At 32.9% G+C, this 21,493-nt stretch overlaps 3 long non-coding RNA genes across 3 annotated transcripts; 2 read left to right on the plus strand and 1 right to left on the minus strand.

Moving 5' to 3' along the window:
- Positions 1–3,055: 3,055 nt before the first annotated feature.
- Positions 3,056–3,763, minus strand: LOC126739833 (uncharacterized). The gene is made up of 2 exons (XR_007661709.1): positions 3,644–3,763; positions 3,056–3,396 (listed from the first exon to the last, which is right to left on the minus strand). It is a non-coding gene; the product is annotated as an uncharacterized LOC126739833 (long non-coding RNA).
- A 7,252-nt stretch (positions 3,764–11,015) lies between these two features.
- LOC126739832 (uncharacterized) lies at positions 11,016–14,070 on the plus strand. Its single transcript, XR_007661708.1, has 2 exons — positions 11,016–13,548; positions 13,750–14,070. It is a non-coding gene; the product is annotated as an uncharacterized LOC126739832 (long non-coding RNA).
- A 416-nt stretch (positions 14,071–14,486) lies between these two features.
- Positions 14,487–18,953, plus strand: LOC126739831 (uncharacterized). The gene is made up of 3 exons (XR_007661707.1): positions 14,487–14,577; positions 17,773–18,505; positions 18,624–18,953. It is a non-coding gene; the product is annotated as an uncharacterized LOC126739831 (long non-coding RNA).
- The last annotated feature ends 2,540 nt before the right edge of the window (positions 18,954–21,493 follow it).

The following is a 21,493-nucleotide window of genomic DNA, read 5'->3' on the forward strand; positions in this document are numbered from 1 at the left end:
CACGGTCTCACAACATGTAATAAACGGGCTAGATGTGTTTCGCTCTAGTTAGAGCATCATCAGGCCTATAATAAAAATATTACTTAAACAAAACTAAAAACTTACATAAAACAATAAAAAATTGTTAAAAAATAAATTAGGTTCAAAAGTAAACACTTCATTCGCACACACGAGAACAGGACTCTTTTTAGCTTTTGTAATTTTCATTTTCTCCAGAAGGTCAAGCTTCTTACCTTTAGGGCATCCATGAAGCATTTCAGCTCCCACCCCCGGAGAAAAATTGTAAGTAGAGGCCAGCAAATGGTTCGCAAACGCTGATTTGGTATCACTGACATTGGTATTTTTAAATTTTTCAAAAAGCGCTACGTGTTCTTTAATGCATGTAGAGATTTTTCTTCCAGACTGGCCAATGTATACTGCGTTGCGATCGTCACATTTTAAAGAGTAAACTCCCGATTTAGAAAGGATGTTTGCTTTATCCACTGTACTGACCAATTGGGTCTTCAAATTATTGACTGTCTTAAACGCGATTTTTACATTTAGAGATTTAAAGAATCTTGCTAAATTTACGGAGATTGAACCAAAAAAGGAATAAAGGAACTTTTTGAATCGTTATTATGAACAATATTGTAGGTAAATTTATATTTATTTAAAAATTTGTAATAAATTAACCAACCTAAATACTTTTAATTTTTGGTCGTTAGTTCATTTTGCAAAATTTCAAAATGGCGCCAATATTTTATTTACGGATGAATCAAGATTTTCTTTATATTCATCAGCGTGTACCAGTATATAGGCGACGCCGACGTGGTGAACGGCACGATCAGGTTAATTTTTGTCAAACTGAAAGCTTTGGTGGTGGCTCTATCATGGTTTGGGGAGGAATTTTTTTTGAGGGTTTTGAATGATGATGATGAATGATACATAACCGATATCCTAGAACCCCATGTAGTGCCCTATATGCCATATATCGGTGATAATTCTAATGCATGATAATGCTCGTCCACGCGCTGTTAGAGTTGTTCGGCAATACTTAGAAGAGGTCGAGATACCCACCCTAAATTGGCCTGCACGTACCCGGACCTTAATCCGATAGAACATATCTGGGAGCATTTAGGATGGCAAATTCAGCAACATTCAGCACCAATAAGAATAGTAGATGTTCTTTTTGACTTTTGGGCAAACGTGCCGTAAGAATACCTCCAGAACCAGTTTAGAAGCCTTCGAAGACGAATGGAAGCTGTAATTAGAGCCAGGGGCGGTAACACACGCTATTAGAAATTCATTGGCTTAAATAAAGTTCCTTTTTTGTATACATGTTTTGTACAATTTTTTTGATTTTTGCATGCTTTGGTAAATCAAAATGTTTGTTCTCTATAGATTAAACTGATTTAAAATAAATGTTACAAAAGTCGTATTATTTGGGGATTTAATTATCAATATCAATAACATTTAAAAAAACTGGCAAAAAATTTGAAATATTTAAGAAATAATAAGTGTGTACTTCCGTTGAGTAGTATTTCATAAAAGAGATTTTTATTTGTAAAAAATAGTATTTACATGGCAGTTAACCTTTACGTAATAATTTTTAAACGACCAGACTATGCCACTTAGATCAAAGAAAATAGATTATCGTTGACGACAACTTTACAGGATGTAACTTCAATAGTATGTCACAATTTGTAAGAGGACATTCCTGAACCGATTTTAAAAAGGTTATATGTATGTGGTCATCCTTAAAATGCTTGCCATTTAAGATATAGGCTGTTTTATTTAGTTATCAATTTTATTTTCAAAGACGGTTTAAGTTAGTGAGCTGAATTCTGACATGAGTATTATGGGATAGAACCAGGCTTTTTATATGTTCATTAATTTCTTATTAGCAACCAGCTGTGGCTAATTGTCAATACGATATCTCAGCCCTAAAAAATATGATATTTTAATAAGCATTAATCAATTATGAACAATAAAAAAGATTTTTAATTTAGTTATTTGGAAGAAATCATTAAAAAATATATGCGCAGTGCATGTGCAGTGCCTTGCTAAAATGCTGAAATTTAACTGAAGCTCTAAACAAATTATTATCAATTCAAAACTTATTTAGAATAAAAAAGATCAATTTTCACAGTATTTCTTATTAAACATTACTTAAACATTTTTATTACCAATTAAACGCTAATAGGCTTCGATATTGGGGGTTCTTCTAATAGTTCTTACGATAAACTCGAGTTCCTCGAATAAACCCACGTTTCTATACCATGTGACAAGAAGGTGCAATGGATAGAGTAGTAAACTTTATCGTTCGTAGTGGTTATATAACCAATTTTTTGACTCGTGTCTCGTGTCCAGGGGGTTGAAGGACAAGTAGCTGACCGGAAATTGACCTATGCCTCCTTGAGTTTGTTGATTTTAGGTTTTTATTTGGTATTGTAGGTTATTGTTTTTGGGGATAAAAACCTCATGTATGTTTTTTGTTTACATTTTTTTGTTTTCAAGGGGATACTTCAGTTTTTTCGTAAGATGGCTAATGGAGTTTAATGTACCTTTGCCAGTAATACAAACCAAAGATTTTTTTTAATGTTAATTTTGATGACCAACTTAGAAATTTGAAAAAAATATCAAAAAAGTATGAAATTTTTGAAAAAAATCTAGTTTTCCTGAAATATATTATGAAAATGTAAATACACCAATTTTCTTATAGCTTTTATTAGCTAATTTGGTTAGTTAAGTTTATTTAGGATTTGGCAAAAACAATTTTCTAAATTGTTCTATGGGTCGTTATAATATGTCTATTATTCACATAATCCAACAACTTAAGTACCATTATAAGGAAACTGAAATTATTTTTTTGCTGTGAAAAATGTGCAAGAGCTTAGATTTAACTAGGCCACAAATTAGCAACAGAAAACCAAAAATAAAAAAAATTAATATTTTTAAATATTTACGTAAATAACGCAATTTTCGGAATCACTTTTAGTAAAAAAACAAATCGCATTTATAAAATTGTTCCATGTGTATCCAGTTTTTAAACTTCTTAGAATAAATACACTAAACACCTGCTTAAGTAATTTATTTTTAATAAGCTTATATGCTTTCTAAAGTATAACTCAAATGCTTAAGGTTTATTTATATCTAACAAGCAAAGAAATCAAAGAAAAATAAAAAAAAGAGATTTTCACTTCAGCGAATAATTATAATCATATTTAACACGTCGTTTCTCTATCTATAAAAATAATTAAGCCCATAAGGGTAGCTTCCATAAGCACTATATCCAGGGTAAACATATCCAGAATATCCATTGTAATATTATGGAAGAGCTTCAGGAAGTGGCACTGGATATGGTGCTGCCAAACTGCCTGTGACGGCCAGTAATGCAAGTATAAAACTTATGAGTACCTATAAATGATATAATATATAGATAGTATATCGATGTTAAATTGTTTTAAATTTATAATTTCTAAATTTAAAACCGTGCCTCGGAAATGATGAAATTTCTCGAGACTCATGAAGTAAGTTTTATAAATTGCCAGTACCTACAGAGTACATTAAAATTAAAATCGAGTTCATTTTAACAAAAAGTGTCGCACAAATTAACAAAAGTCGCGTTTAAAATTTTCTTCTTAAATTTTCAATTTTTTCTTACCATTTTGCCTGCAAAATTCGCCATTTCTTACTAGACAACTTCACTGCTTGTTAATAAAATATAAGTAATCGTTACATCGAAATCTCCTTATATACTCTTAGAGGAATTAACAAAAATAACTAACTTCTCATCTTATATTCTTGTCATATATTCTATTATGCTACTGCGACTGAGATAAATATACCCAATTTTGATTTTATTATGCTATAGCCAAAATTTAAGCAGTCATTAGAAGCATGCAATATTATTCCTGTGTGTATGAGAAATATACTGAAATAAATTGTGTGGTCATTGAACAACATTTGTATGCTACATGCATTTCAAATGGTATTTTCAAATTTATTTTGTTTAAATGAAGTTTTGGAGTTCTACAGAATATATAGAAAAGAATGTATTTAAAAAGTAAATATTCTCAAAAAATACACGTAGATTCTAAAAATTAATATATTGATTCATATACAATTTAAATAGATATTGCCAAAGTTTCCAATATTTGTTTTAAAATCTTATTTTTCATACTAAAAGAGGTTAAAATACACCAAATAAAAGAGATATTATATATTTATCATTTAAATATATGGGATTATTAAAAAAAACACAGTGTATTTTAGCTAACTGTTGATCCGTAAGAATTTTCAATATTCATTTGAGACAACTTAAAACACACAGTATATTTAAAACTGGAAAAAACTTTATTTGGCCAACCATGCTGCTATAATTAAAAAAAAATTTAAATTGAGTTGAATCTCCTGGTGATAGCAACTCTATCTATCCTAAAGAAGGCGAAACCTGTATAGTATAGTAAATGTAATATTTTCGTAAAATGGTGAATTACGCATAATTATATATATTATTCAAATTAAAAATATTTATTCATGTTATTATACGATTTAGTACATACATACGTCAATAGTTTGTTAGCATCACACGTATAATTTTAAAATGCCGTAAATTAAATATTTAAAAAAAGTATAAAGCCAACTTTGTCAAGAGTTTAAAAAGTTTCCTTCAATATGGTTTTTTATTAAACTTGCAAAGCTAAGATATAAGTATTCTAGAAAATGACAGAAACACTAGAGGATAATATTATATTCAAGAAATTCACTTAAATTACATGCGCTATTGCCTAATATCTTACGATAGATATCGATTCAGATATTCTTTTAAAAACTTGAAGATTTCTCTTATTGATTTCAAAACATCATTGAGTTGATAATACGATTCTGACTTAAACCGGCACGAACACGTCCAGAAATATACAAAATTTAGAATCAGCTGAAACTTCTTGTATGATAAAATTCCAACTGAACTCATTGATACATTGAAAAAGATAATGATATTCGTCTTTGTGTTAACGGCCTACATTTAACCTTGATCAGGGCAGCATTAGTCTTTAAAGGGGCCAAGGCCAAGATGATTAGAGAAACCCTTATTGAATAGTGTTACTTAACAGTTTTGTCTCTCAGAGCGTATGAGCTTATTGGGAAAGATCAAACATGAATGTTTCATATAGTTGTATGCAGTCTCCTGATTTGATGTTGAAATCAGCAGCCAATATCTGACATGATATTGATAAATATATCAATTGATCCTGATGGTGACCTATACATTGTAAATATATACAAATGCAGTCATTGTATATTTATGCCACTCGTAAAACTCATATAACAACTAATAACATGTTAATACTCCATATAATTTACTTCGATGGTAAAAGCAATTCTTTGTTAGTTTGCACGCACTTACAGTAATGTAGATTACCAGTAATACTGGTTCAAGTAACGTACTTTAAAAAGAAGTATTTACCTTTTCTTTTTATCGGCAAAGTGTCTTTATGCAGCCTTTTAAACGAGATAAAAATAGTTAATTGGTTTCATTATAAATTACATGCAATTAAAGGATTAAATGACAGATAATTGATAATTAGAGCAACCTTGGTATTCTATAAGTATTTTTATACTTTGAAATTGCAATTGCAACGACAACTTCACTCCATTTGTAACCTATTCGTCCTTTAGGCAAGTGGTGTTCACGTCTGTTCACGGTAATCAAAAAGGTATGTACATACATGAAAATCACATGCTCATATGCTTATGCTACCTGAACAGTGCCAACACAGAACACAAATATATAGAGAAGTGGTAGTTGCTGACAAACTGATAGAAATCCTTCTGACAAATCAGCTAGCGTCCTCTCGCTTGGCAACGGCAACTGTTGTAACTAACTTGACAGTTTGATGTGCCTAATTGGACCAATCAAAATGGTGAAAGGCGTGACCAAATTAAGGCGGGAAATCAAATTTTATTTAATCTGACAATGATATCATTTAATTGTAATATCTAAAGCAAACGCCTACTCATTGAGAAAAGGGCCTTTTTGACTAGGTGTTAGTATCAGATATTGATCTGAACAAAAATAAAACTTTTCAGCTTTATTTTACAGGTCTAAATGAGTTAATTTACTGCAATAATCTACGACAGTGTACTAATAATAGTGTAGGACATATCACCAATTGGACAAATGGAAATAAATCAATGTTTCTCTTTAATACATTTATAATTTAATTTTCCTGAAAAAAAATACTTAAAATAAGATACCTAATATACAATAATTTATTATAATATACATTATATAGGGTGTCCCAATAGGAACGCACGTTTTGAATTGCGCAGCATTCTTATTTTATCGTAGTATGTCAAAAAAAAAACTGAAAAGAATAATGTAAACAGTTTGCGATTAGTAGCCATGGAACGATATACGGTCGAACAACGAATTATTATTGTTAAAACACACTACAAATATGGAGAATGTTTTGCGGAAACAGTTCGTAAATTGCGCAGGCATTTTTGGTCGATACGATGCACCAAATCACACGATCGTCCAAAGACTAATTGATAAATTTGAACAAAATGGTTCTGTCGTGGATGTAAAAACACCAGTGCGTCACTGTACTAGCCGTTCTGTTGAAAATATTGCCGCAGTGCGTGAAAGTGTTGGCGAGAATCCGGGAACATCTATCCGTCATCGTGCACAGCAGTTGCACATTTCGAAGAGCACTACCCACCGAATTCTAACAAAAGATCTTCATTTACATGCCTATAAGATTCAAATGACCCAAGAATTAAAACCAGTGGACCATGCGACGCGCCGTACATTTTCTTCTTGGGCATTGCAAAAACAACAAATGGATGTCGATTTTTCCAAAAAAAATTTGTTTACCGATGAGGCACACTTTCACCTTAATGGCTTTGTTAATGAACAAAATTGCCGAATTTGGGGCGAAGAAAATCCTAGAGTCATTCATGAGAAGAAAATGCATCCATTAAGAGTCACTGTTTGGTGCGGACTTTGGACAGGTGGAGTAATTGGACCGTACTTCTTAGAGGACGAGGCTGAAAATGCAGTTACCGTGCACAGCGAATGCTATCGTAATATGCTCACTGAGTTCTTATGGCCTCAATTGAACGGTATGGATACGGGCGGTATGTGGTACCAATAGGATGGTGCGACATGTCACACTACACGTGAAGCAATTCAGTTGTTGCAAAGAAAGTTTCCCGGCCGTGTCATTTGACGGAATGGAGACCAGAACTGGCCCGCAAGATCATGCAATTTAACGCCTTGTGACTTTTTTCTTTAGGGTTTTTTAAAATCCCACTTATACGCTAATAACCCAACAACAATTTCACAGTTGAAAAACGAAATTCTCAAAACGAATAAGAGTCTGTCACGAAAGTCGAGGCGGCCATTTGCCAGTTATTATTTTTCACGTTTAATTGCAGTATATTAGCTTTACATTAAAATATAAATAACACTCAGTTTAAAATAAATGATGGCTTTTATTTACCAATTAAAACGTGCGCTCTTATTGGGACACCCTTTATAAATTAGAATTAATCTAAAAATGTTTAAAGTATTTTGTTAATACTGAACTACCCTAATTTTAAACAGATTAGAAAAGGTTATCGACATCAACTGTCTGTCAGCTCCCTGTCAATTTTGCCAAGCAAGATGGCCAACATACGATTTCGATTTTCACCATACCAAGCTTCATACATGTGAGTGCTAATACTTCTGGCATCATATTGTAACAAAGTCGCTACACACGAAATCCTAATAGTCGTTAGACAAGCGATGTTGCCAACTACAGGCTAGTTCTTTGAAGCAACTGTGTAGTTTAAATGCCATTCTTGTTGGTACCAACGCCGTATAAAGCAGAAGGGTTAAGCTAAGTTCAGATTTGAAGGCAAGTGGTTATTACGATAGTTATTCGGATGTTATCTATATCTTGTGCGAACTGAAGAAAAAGGTGATATAAAGTAAGACTCTTTATACAGAATACCCAAACAAGACACGGTAATAATGTTGGTAGACTTCAATGCTAAAATAGGAGAAGAGAAGGGCTTTATACTAGGAATTGGCAAACATAGCCTACATGAGTATTTCAAGGACAAAGGACTTAGATTAGTAGACCTAACAGCACCCAACAACCTATTGATCAAATCAACAATCAAACACAAGAAAATTTATAAACAATCTTGGATATCTAAAAATAGAGTAACAAAGAATCAAGTTGACCCTGTCTAATTAATGTAAGAGACCTCAGCAATATAATCGACGCAAGAAGCCTCAGAGGTATGGATTTCGATTTGAGTCTAGTAACATACCTTAAGTCAATATCCTGATGGAAGGATGTTAAAAAAACATACGGAAACATTAAGAGGTCAGTAATTGGTAGTTTTCAAATAATAGTTAAAAAGAAAAGGGTTAAGGGAAGGAACTTTTGGTTCGACAAGGAGTGTAAAAAGAATATAAGAGCAAGACACACGGGCCCAATTGGAGTAAAACCGAACCGAACACAATATGGAGAAATACGGGCAAACAAGAACAACAGCACGAAGAATAATTAGATTAAAGAAAGGAGCACACAACAACAGTACACAACAAAAAGAACAAAAAATGTTACCAGACCTAAAAGCAACTGAAATGAAACAAATAACAAATTGAAAAATTTAGCAGGAAGCATTAGAGGGAGAAGCATTAAAGGGAGCTTCAGAGGTGTGGAGAAGTTATTTCGACCAATTAATAAAGGCACAGCAGGACCAAGGGAGAAATAAAGTTTCCTACTATACCGCAGAGCCACTGGTCGAATTCAACTTTTAAGGAGGTAACGAAGGCGATTACCAAGCTGGAAAATGACCAAGCACTTTAAATGACCATTAATGACAGCGTAATGATTCACCAAGTAATTGAAAAGAGAGTGTCATCGTGCCCGGGGAATATAATTAATAAATACTGAATATATTATTTGTCCCTGGTCCCTTGTACTACTCGAAGGGCTAACCTACATCAGCTAGGCATCATATGGGTTAAGAAAAGAGCGATCAACCTTAGATCAGAGTTAACAATTCATAAATTATTGTAGAGGTGCTGGAAATACGATAAAGTCGTACAACAACACATTAACGACTTTAAACAAACGTATGACAAGGTCCTGTGGGTAGATCTACGGAATGCTCTGGTAGAACTAGGAGTCCCGAGTAAACTTGACACGAAAAGTGGGAGACGCCATCTTCTCATTACTTTTTAATATAGCTTTAGGAAAGGTAGTCAGGGACGCAAAAACAATCGGGCCTCCCGTCTTATATTGGTCTTTGCGGATGAGATGGACGTCATTGGAAACTCAACTGTAAACGTTAAAGAACAATTTCTAAGTCGAAAAATTCATCTATTATCCCAAAGATGCTGGTCATACACTTTTATAAAAGGTAAACACACAAAATGGTCTGATGATGCTCTAGTCGAGCGAAATATGTAACCTTCGTCGTTTTATTAAATATATTTGTGATGCTGTAGATTTTGTGTGTTTACCTTTTATAAAAAAAAAAGAATTTCTAAGAAATGACTCTGTCACGGAATGTATAGGCCTAAAAATAAATGAGAGTAAAACCAAGTACCTGATCTATAAAAGTAAATCCATATCAAAAACTGTGCGTAGGAATAGGATAAAACAAAATGTGATGATCGACAAAAAGTGCCAATCGCTAGTATTTTGCATTAAAGAAAATTATAAAATCTAAAAATATGTCTTAGTTCTAGGAGCCCTGGACCACGACGAAGCAGAACGAGAACAGACTGAGAATTGCAGAGATAAAAATCCTATAGAGTATATGCTGAACTACATAGGATGAAACTACACAACAATGCCGTAGTAGGAAAAACATGGAAATAGAAGGACTATATGAGCCGCCAGACAGGAACATGCAAGTTAAATTAGTATGGAAGAAGGTGCGACCGATAGAGGGCTATTAGGAAGGCCAGGACTACGGTGGAGGGACAACATAGCATGAGATCTTAGAACTCTATGAAGCTAAAGAGCTAATGATGGCCAGAGTCCCGTGGAGGAACGTTGTTGAGTCAGCCAAAACCTATTCTAGGTTGTACGAGCTACAGAAAGAGAAGCCGCAATAACAAAACAAAAATGCCACATGACGATTGAGCTTCTTAATGTAGAAACTCTTGCTCATAAATGTCTTAAAAGTTTTTTTCTTAATGCACTATTACAATCTAAATCAAATGTTTAAAACACGGCGATGTTGCCGTTTTCAGTCACGTCAAAGTCCTACATTAGCCCGCATAATTAAAAACAAAGGTTCAAACACCCCTGCCAAATACACCATACATATACTGTAAAATGTCGTGGGATAGGAATCTAGTTTTCCCTTTTCCTGGTCCTGATTAGGAAGTTTCCTTTTTTGAAACTGGCGGTGATGACAAGGGAGTTCGTTCGTAGGAGTCGCAGCAGGCGTTTATTGTCAACAAAGTTTCAATCAGGGAAACTCGGAAAAAGTTTTTAAATAAATAGAGGTGGTTTGAACTGTGAGGGCATTCACTTAAGGATTCTTCTTGTTCGAAATGAAATATTATTTATTATTATTTTGTTTAAGAGGAAATCACAAGTTCTTAAAAAGGATGTAACGGCAGTTTTTGAAGTTAATTTTGATTAAGATTTACATCTCTCGATGTATCTTATCTTGGAACTTTTGGGAGAACTTACTGTTTTTAACTTTTTGGTCAAAGATGATGATTGTTCTATGCATACTTTAGAACAAATTGAATATTTTTTGTTTGGTCTCACGTTTAGACATTGCTTAAAATTCACGTTTTTTAATAAAAATTAAATGCCTAAGAGAAATTATATTTTTGAAACTAATGTAAAATGTAAGTTGCTATAGAAAATTAAAAAAAAAAACTAATTACCTATTTTTTTACATAAAACCCCATCTCAGATCAAAGAATTATGAACGATAGTCGTGAAATTATGTTTCTTATCTATAGAGAACATATTTACATAAGAAAAATAGTGTTTTAAAGAGCCTTAAGCCTTAAATTTTTTTAATCATAATAACCAATTTTAGCTCCAAGAATCATGCACGATACTAATGAAATTATGTTTCTACGAAAAATATATATAACTTCAATGGATTTTAAACGGTAATAAGTACATGAAATGCGGTGGAAAATAGTGTTTCTCGTCTGTAAATACACATTTGCGTTAGATAGTATTAAATATAGTCAACCTATCTTTATATTGCAAGATCCGTCTTTACAGCAGAAAGTATGAAGTGGGTAATAAACACCTTTTAGACGTACAAGTCACCATGAATGGATGGAGTTTTTCCTGTTCTCCTACAAAACGAACAAGAGAAAATTCGTCCTCACCTGGGTAGAATAGCAAAAACGAGTTTTGAAAACAATAGAAAAGTTTGTAGACAACTACATCAGGAAGGACATTCTGGAGAGAACACCTCTACATTCATGTCAACATGCTTATAGAGCGCAGATCTACAGAACAGGCAGATCTAGAGAAACCGCACTATATCAACTAACATAAATCAATCAGAAACGCCTGAATGAGAAAGAAATTGCCATCTACGCTTCTTTAAATATATCTGGAGCATTTGATAATAAGTCACCTGTAACAGTCAAAAATGCCCTAGAGAAGGGAAATTTAAACAAAACTATAATTCGATGGATTTGTCAAATGCTTGCAACACGTACAGCTGAGACAACTATGGGTGAAAGAACCACAAGTATCAGAACTACTGATGGCACGCCTCAAGGTGTAGAAGTCGATGAACTACTTCAAATATTGACAAACCATGAAATAACCTGCCTGACAGCATCATTATTGTCAAAGGCAGATACGAGGGCACATTATACAATCTCATACAAAGAATCATAAGCACTACGGAAGAATGGTGTACATCAGAAGGACTGAGCATTAATTCGGCAAAAAAGGGACATTTTTTACTTGTAAAGGGAAAATTCAACCCAGCATATTTACTTGGGCTGACAACTTGTACATACATCGAATGAAGTAAAATATCTTTGAGTGCCACCGAAATGCAAACTTAGTAGGAATAAACATCCAGAAATTATAGTAAATAAGGCAACTAAAGCCATTATATTCTGTAGAAACCTAACGGGGAAAAACTGGGAATATTCCCCCAAAATACTGCGATGGGTGTACACCATGATGGTAAAATCCATAATTACCTAACAAAGTTAAACACAGTAAGAAGTAAAGTTGACATTTCAAACAAGATCCATTCCCTTCGATCATGCCAAGAATGATATCACAGTGTGAGGAATTTCACTACGAAAATTGATAGCAAAAGTAACAGGAAATATGAAAAAGTCACTCATTTACCAAAATCGAATATTATCAAATGGTACACAGATGGTGCTCAAACCAAAACAGAAACAGAAGCTGGAGAATTGGGACCTGGCACCAAATATACGCTATAGAAAGATGAGCTAAATTCATCCTGGACAAACACTCTCTCAAACAAGACATCACAATCTTCACCAACAGTCAAGCGACCATATCAGCACTGAGTCATCAGTTCTAAAATGGTAAGAGACTATGCTTAGGGAAACTTAATGAGCTAGGAAAGAAAAATAAAGATACAATATTTTGGGTATCTGGACACACAGGCGTGCAGGGTAACGAAGAAGCCAATATTTTGGCAAGAAAGGGTTTTGGCTCTCAGTTTGTGGAACAGGAACCTTTCTGCGGTATAGGTAAGAATATTTACCTATATGAGCTTTCAAAAATGGAGAAAGAAGTCAGAGAACGCGTCTGCGATGATTATCCAGGGTTGAGGCAATCCAAAATATTCCTTGGAAGTATCAACGTAAAAAGATCTAAAGTTCTAGTAAGTTTAATTAAAACTAAACTACGTATTCTCACAAATTTTTAATGGGGCATTGTCACCTTCGAAAAAACTGCAGCAAATTAAAACTAGAACACTGAATGTAGATTCCGCAGGGAAGAGGAAGAGACCCCAGAACACCTAGTAGCTGCGTGCGAAACCGTTGCTGAAAATCGTGCCATATATCTTGGTAGCTATAAATTTTAAAAATGGAATCATCCCATAACTAAAGCCATTACAATTACTAACCTTTATCAAAGCAATAGGATTCTACGGAGTAATTTGAATTGAGACTAACATCAAGCAGTAATTAGTAAGGAGCATAAAATAGATCTTATCTTATCTCAGTGTAACTTTACCCTTATTTTAATCTAATCTAGTCGAACTTGTAACATCCTAATAGAACGCAAAAAATTGATTTTACTAAAAATATATTCACACTCCATCCAACTAACCTTCGACGATACTTTTGCTTACCATAGGTCAAGATACGGCAGCAGGAGGCTTAATTTGCGCATATCCCTCTCATTTTCTACCATTATAGAAGAAAAAAAAATGCCTAAAGCCTACAGGTTATAAAACAGACTATATTAAGACCCTATATAAGATGGGTCTGCTTAACTGGCTTGTATAGAGGTTGTTCTGCAGTAATAAGTCTAAGAAAAACTGTTAAAAATGTTCAAATTGGTAAGTTTGTTTTTTGGTGGTGTAATAAATTATTTTAGAAAAAATGGGGACATAATTTAATATAAAAAACAAACTGTTTTAGAAATTCCAAAAAATTGAATATATAATCTAACTTTTTGAACCACTGAAAAAAAAAACATTTTAAATAGTAATAATATTTCAGATAATAAATACACTTTTTTTTTAATGTTTTGTTTCCAGTTCGCCTTCTTCGCTCTCTTCGCATGCGCCCTGTGCGCTCCAAATCCGGCTCCCAAACCGGGCTTGGCCCTCACGTACGCCACTGCGGATATCCCTCTTGCCTTCGACTACAAATACCCTGGAATAAGGACTTACGGATACAATAACCTGGGATACGCCTATGCTCCGTACCATTCTTCTAATGGTTACTACAACGCACCTTTGACTACTTTTACGATTTGAGTTTTTGAACATGGATTTGCTAACTGTAACTGACTGATTATTATTAGGAATTTTTTCGTGAGGTAGTTTGGTTCAAGAAATAAATTATAAGAATTAGTATGTGATTTCGTTTTATTCTATTGTTTTTGTTATGGGGTGTATCAATTAAAAAGTTTAAATTTATAGAAGTTGAGAAGATAAAACATAACTTGTTAATTATATAATTAATTGGTATTTATTATCCGTATTTGCTCGGGAATTTTCTTTAAATCACGGATAAAAACTCTTTGTCAAAAAATTAGATTCTTGATGAGAGTGAATAACCAAGCAACTTAAAATGCATTTTTGATATTCACATGATATTAACCATTTTCTGCACTTAACATGGCAATAAATTACTTTAGTTAAGTTTTGTTTCAAAATATAATAACAAAAACAAAACAAGAAAAATGGAAATTTGGTATGTTAATAGACTTGTTCTGTTCCTGCATCTGTTATGTAAAATCTTAGTAGTTAATATTCCATAAGGTTAAACTGAAAAAAATCCCATTCTATTGTGATACGTTGTCCATGTCATCCCACAACATGATCAATTTTTTAAATTTGTTTGTTGGTTTTTGTTTGTTGGTGAGTACATTAAGCATATATTCTTAGAAATAATAAAATTTTAATTATATACGGTTAGTGTTAATTACCAGGGTAACTGCATAGGCTTGAATTTTCATTTTTTAAATATTTTTTGTAAATTTCACCGGTTGTCACTAAACTGGGTTTTTTCTGGAAACTCATTGCATTTCTGCTACTCTTAATTATTAAACTTTTAACATAGTTAATAAATTAATTGTCTGATTTATTTATTTAATTTTTTGTTTACAAGTTTCAAGCAGCCAGCATTATATCTACCTTAGTGACGTTTTCAAAAACTAAATTTTAAAAATGTCGGGTTTCACTAGAATTGACTAACTGTAACATAACTATCGTCTGTATATTTTAAAATTAGAATTAAAAGACTCCAACTATGGTTTAATGACACTCCTTAATATCCTATACTATATAAATTACCTCACTAATTTTTATAACGTTGGATTCTCCTTAGGTTAGGTGAGATGACATTCTGAAAGATAATTGGCTCATTAATAGTTACAAGAAATAAATTAAAAAAAAATAGGCATTGCTTCGCCACTTTAGGTTAAACATGGACGAAATTGAATAACTTTTAGTAACACCATTATACCTTTTTGAAAAAAATTTTCTAGGTTGAATTGTAATGAGTACATTGAATTCACGTGAATCTTAAAGAAGCTTGATGAATCACATATTTAATGAGTACAATTTTGTCGTTAAAATTAAATTAAAAAAAAAACATTGGATGTAATAGGTTTGGATGGAAGTCTTAAAACATAATTATGGAACCTCTAATTAATTATGTAATGTTGGATTACATTTTAAGAAAATGGATTGGACTTCAGTAGAATTAAATCACATCCTCAAATGAGTAATCATAAGATAATCTTCATAACATTTAAGACATTGACCTACTAGAGTTAAGAAAGGTTAGACTAGAGCAGATCAGATTAGACGCTTGGAGTTGGCTTTATAGATAAAACTCTTATGTTACACCGACCTCTAGATATATTCTAGTATCTGTTTATTTAGGCGTGACCCTTGCTTTTGCATGTTCGAAACTTTCAAACCTAACCTCGCATAATGTTTTACACTGACACTAAACATGTTCAGAGATTTCTCCCTCCTCCTGACATGGCCTACAAAGGTATTTATTTAATTTGTAGTCTTAGAACATTGAAAGGCCTTTTAATGTTCTAAGTTTGTAATGGCCTGCAAGCAGACCAAGTATTTTCTTTACTAACTTCTCGCTCTAATTTTAAGGTTGTGTGGTAAATTTGGGCGTAAGGGTTTTTATGAACCTACTAACATGTCTTTGTCCTTCTTTTTTCTTGCCTTTATTTTGGGTTTTTTAACTTGTGACTTCAGCCCTGTCTGCCTAGAGCTTCGTCATGTCCATGGTGACCTTTACAGATTGTTTTTTGGTCCTGGCTATACTCTAAATGGCTCTTAAATAGGTTTCTTTCTAGTCTGGATTTGACTTAATGGGAGCTAATTATCTTTAAGGATGCTTTGCATTTTTCTTTAAGAGACCAAACGAAAACAAAAACAAAGTATGTAATGTGATCTGTGTAGGTCTAGGCCTGATGATGCTCCGACAGGAGCGAAACACGTGTAGCTTTTAAGCTTTTTTAAGAAATTATATAGATTGGATGAGACCGTGACTTTGTGTCCTTACCTTTGTTTTTTTATATAACTATGTTTTTATCCTGGATATTTCTTTTCTTGATTTTAGGTATATATGGCATAATGGCTTTTGCTTGAAGTATTGTGACATAGTTTGCCAAACTCATGGCAATTTTGTTGCAATTCAGTTGTTGAGTTGTCATTATATATACTGGTCATTGGAAGTACTGATTTTATTGGAGGGTTACTGGGAGGGTGTCCTGCTTGTCTGTGCCTTTCACAGAATAATATCTGTTAAAGCAATATTAAGAAATACTGTTTGATGACAAGTTATAGATTGACTTGACCTTTTGATATTCCTCTATTTTCTTGCTCACAGCTTTTATTTGCCCTTCTAAGGAGCTTTGGTCTTATTTGAGCCTGTTGCAGAAGTAACAGGCTTCCACGAAGATGTAACTTTGCTGTAGATCCAGCAGCACGTCCATTGCCCATATAGCAATTGTAATGCATAAGCATGCTAGTCTTTGAATTACCTTCCTGGATTTACCTAACTGCTTGCTATTAGTGATGGAACCATATAACTATGACCTTTGCATTTTGCATAGCCATAAATTGAGTCCATATAGCTATAAATATATTCATATCTGCTAGAGTCTCCTATATCTGCCTGGAGCTGCTTTTACTTTGAGGACAAACTTGTGGCTACCAGATCATTATTTAGTCTCTACTCTGGGGTATTTAACTGATTTTAAAACAATCTTTGTGTTCCATTTAGTCTTGATTCTTGAATGACGCATTTCTGTGTAAAAGGAATTACTGTGGTTTTAAGCTTTTATTCTTTCACGTCTTGTCAATTATGTTTCGTGTATTCTGTGTCTTTCTGAAACAGTTCAAGATTTTTAAGTCTGGGTGTCTGGACCAAGGCGTCTGTGAACTCTAAGCAATGCATCCTTACATTTAATATTTTTATTAGTTAGATAGTGTAGTGGCTTACTGGTATAATGGCGATAGAATACCTATTTTGGGATATCCTTGAGTCCCTCTCTATGATTCTTTTATTCCTTAAGGTTCAACTGATTGATCTTTGCCTTAGGCTAGCCTTAATCTCTCTTCTTCTTATAAGTGCATTGTTGTGGTTAGAACACTCTTAAATTAAATGCTTCTTCTATGTCTAGAAATGTTGCCAGTACTATTTTTTTCTTTAAGTGACTTTGACTGAGTATATTTAACTCATTTCGTCTCTATTTCTGCCTATGTTCGATAGACATACTACAGTGGCTTTAGAGTAGGCATATCGCCTCATGCTATGCATAGGTGTGACAGTAGGGCTGTTATCTCATTTTGTAGCATTACTGGATAGATTTCATTCATCCATTTGATGGTGGCGATTTTTATGATTCAGTCATCTATTATATAGTTGCCTATTTTTGTATTTGCAGATTTGATTGATTTTATTTGCCTTTGCGGAGACAAATCCATAACCTCCATATTTAGTCTAGTTTTTCTAATGCTCTCTATGACCCTGCATGTTGTATAAATTGTATATATTAATTTAATTAATAATATTTTCAGATTTCATCTTGCTATGGCTTACCAAACGTCCAAACTCTATACTCATTCAGGGCTCCAGATCACGCATTCGACCCTTACCGCCATAGTTTAAACTACAACTTCAACGGATATGGTGATCAGACCGACAGAAGTGGAAGAAATCTTGAATTTATTTCATAATAAGCCTATTTAAGTTTGAGCTTTCGCTTATTAGTCGTTTTATATTTTATTTTAAAAATTCATTTGTTTTCTAGCAATAAACGTTCGCAGTTATTAAAAGTTTGCCCTTTTAAAGTTGATTTACATCAAATATTAAGAACTTTAATAAAAAATAATTATAAATATAATATTTACAAAACAATCATTTCATTATAAATTAATAAGGTATTTGTTATCTCAAAATAAATTGTTTAGATACATAGATTAACTTTAAGCTACTCTAAAATTAAACTATTGTATATAATTGACACACACAGGTAGGTAGACATAGTTGACAAGGTTAATTTAAATAACAAATCAAAGCTTAACAATAGAAAAACTCGACAGCAAAAAAACTGCAATAAACAACAGATGTCCCATGTTTAAAAAACGGTGAACCATATTAAAAAAAAAACTATTTTGCATGTTACTTGTGTTAATTCATTCAAAATCCCTAGGAGTATATATACTGGTGTCAATTGGGAATCAGACATATTCTGCTCTCATCTCTTCCCAGTGAGCTAAAGTAAATAAAACCGCCAAGATGTTTAAATATGTAAGTAAAAATTACTCTTAAATTAGTTTTTAATAATTCAAATATTTTGATTTTGCTGCCAATTGTTGTAGTTAAGCTTTCCTATTAAATCCATTTATAACAATTTCTTTTGTTGCAGCTGTTCGCTTTATTTGCTATTTTGGCTCTCGCCTTTGCAGCACCAAATCCTGAGGCTAAACCAGCCCCAAAGCCTCAATTGGTATATAATGCCCCATATGCAGCCTACTCCGCTGGAGTTCCAGTAGCATATAGTGTTTCTGGAGTATATCCTGCTGCGGCTGCTGCCATTCCTGCCGCATACACTTATTATTGATAAGTGAAGGTTGATTTATTACAAACTACACAGAACGTAAAAGGATTTGTAGCTTTTGTATTGCCCTTATATATTAATGACGTTAATTGTAAATAAGTGTTTTTTATAAAAATATAAATGGCTTTTTAAAAATAACTTTTACTTTTATTTAATAATTTTAGCCTTCTTAGGTAATAACTGTGAACTTTTCTGTGGTGCTTACACATTTTCTTAATAATATAGTTATTAGAGCGGGGATTTTACTCAAGTAAAGTGAAGCATAATGGTATCGAAGCATTCTTTTACTTTCTTTTTCTTCTAAGAAAATTTACAGTTCTTTTCATTTGTCAACGATTAAAATGTTTATTGGTATAAAAAAGTCTTACTTTCTCGACATAAAAATTGCAACTATTTTATAATAAAAAAAGTTAAATAGTAGAAGAAGATATAAATTATCTCTTCAAGCATGTATATAATCTCATAAAATTTGGTTCCTTTCTTTCCATCGGCTTGGAAAAAAAATTATTACCGATTTATCTCGCATATATTCACCTCATATATCGTGAATTCAAAAGTTTGGCAACTTAAAAATAGAAAATTATATTATATGTATTGTATATACCGGGTGGTACGTCGCCGAGCGGAACATAGGAAAACTCATGTAAATTTTAAGAGGGTCAATTATTGGCTTCCCTGTACATTTTATAGAAAAAATGTAGGATAACTTTTTGAAGAGACCAATCTGGCAAACCCTCGTGCAAAGTTTCAAAAATTTTAAATAAGCGAATCTTGAATTATTCACTTAAAGGTAATTGCAAAATTACCAAATTTTCGGTTTAGGTAAAACCAAACGAGCACCAGTAAAATGAATATTGTTAAGCGATCTACAGACGATCAATATATATATTGCGCAAAATATTGTACAATAATATTGCTAGTCGTTTCCAAACAGTGCAATAAATTTGTGCAATAACTAATATTCAATATATAGCGCAATAATTAATTTTGTTTTCCACTTTGTTGGTAAGATATGTAAGTAAAATGAATAAGAAAAAAGTAGCTGCTATTGCCATTGTTTTGGCAACATGTTTGAAAAGGAAATGGATGAAAGAATGATTTAAGAAAAGGAACCAGTATAGTCATGAATGTCTATTAAGGGAATTAAAAGTTAGTGAACCTGCTGATTTTAAAAACTTTCTACGAATGGATTAAACAAAATTTAGTGCATTATTAAAAATGGTTACACCTGAAATAGAAAAAATGAATACCACTATGAGAAATGCTATTCCTGCTAGTCAGCGACTGTTAATCACACTACGATATTTAGCTACAGGCAACAGTTTTCAAGATTTAAAATTCACCAGTGCCATATCTTTACAATCCATAGATGAAATTGTTATGAAAACTTGTGCTGCTATAATTTACAAGCTAAAGGATTATATAAAGGTAAGTCAAAACAATTAAAACTAACATGCGAATAGAACTTAACTAGTTTATTTCATAATTAAATTTACATTATTGAATATCTACAAAGTTTGAAAAAAATGACTAGCAGTATGAGTTGACTGATTACCAGACTGCTTTTGGTTATTGTACCCAGGTGATGAGTATTGCAATGATTCATACGGTGAAGCGTTGCTTGCCGGGCCTGGTGGGACATAGGTGAAGGGAGTAGATGTACGACTTACATTAATTTTTATGGAATCTCTGTGAAGAGTTCCTAACTGGCCTTCAAATAAAATGTCATTGATACCTTTCTTTGCAAATAACTGTTGGTCTGGTTTCATTTTTGCTAGTTCTATTGCCCAGACAGCAGCAATTTTCTCGAAGTCACTCTCTGGTTTCTCCAATTCTTTGCGAGCTAAAGCTAGTAACCCAGTCGTATCATCTTTTTTCTTTTTTTTCTTGAGAGGACCATTTGCTTTCTGTAAACAATAATGTTTTGAAAACTTATTATACTATTTGAAACTACTAGTCTAATTCTCTTTTTTTCATTTTTCATTTCAGATTCCAGAGACAGAAGAAGAATGGAAGGCTGTTGCGGGAGGATTTGAAAATCAATGGAATTTTCCGAATTGTTTGGGGGCAGTAGATGGGAAACACGTGTCCATTAAGCAACCACCCCACAGCGGTTCATACTATTATAATTATAAGAAATTTTTTAGTACATATCGTGTTGTTGGCCGTTGTTAATTCAAATTATGAATTTTTAATGGTCGATGCTGGAATTAATGGACGAATATCTGATGGAGGTGTTTTGAGTGCCACTGCATTTGGCAGAGCCTTATCGGAAAACAAACTTAAAATTCCAGAACCTACTGTATTAGAGAATAGTGATAAAATACTGCCCTTTGTTTTCATAGGTGATAATGCTGTTGCATTAACAAAAAATTATATGAAACCTTATGCACAAACTGGATTAACTGCAGAACAACGGATATTTAATTACCGCCTAAGTCGTGCTCGACGTATTGTAGAGAACACTTTTGGCATTTTAGTTTCTATATTTGGCGTGTTTCAACGACCTAATGCGCTAAGCCCTGAAAAAGCTCGGATAAATACTTTAGCGTGTTGCTATTTACATAATTATTTAAGAAGGAAACAATCGAATACATACATTGATAAAACTACCATCGATATTGAAGATCAGTAGTCGGGTAAAATTATTCAAGGCGCATGGAGAGTCACTGCACCAA

Source organism: Anthonomus grandis, chromosome 8 (genome assembly GCF_022605725.1).
Source record: "Anthonomus grandis grandis chromosome 8, icAntGran1.3, whole genome shotgun sequence".
Taxonomy (NCBI): Eukaryota; Metazoa; Arthropoda; class Insecta; order Coleoptera; family Curculionidae; genus Anthonomus; species Anthonomus grandis.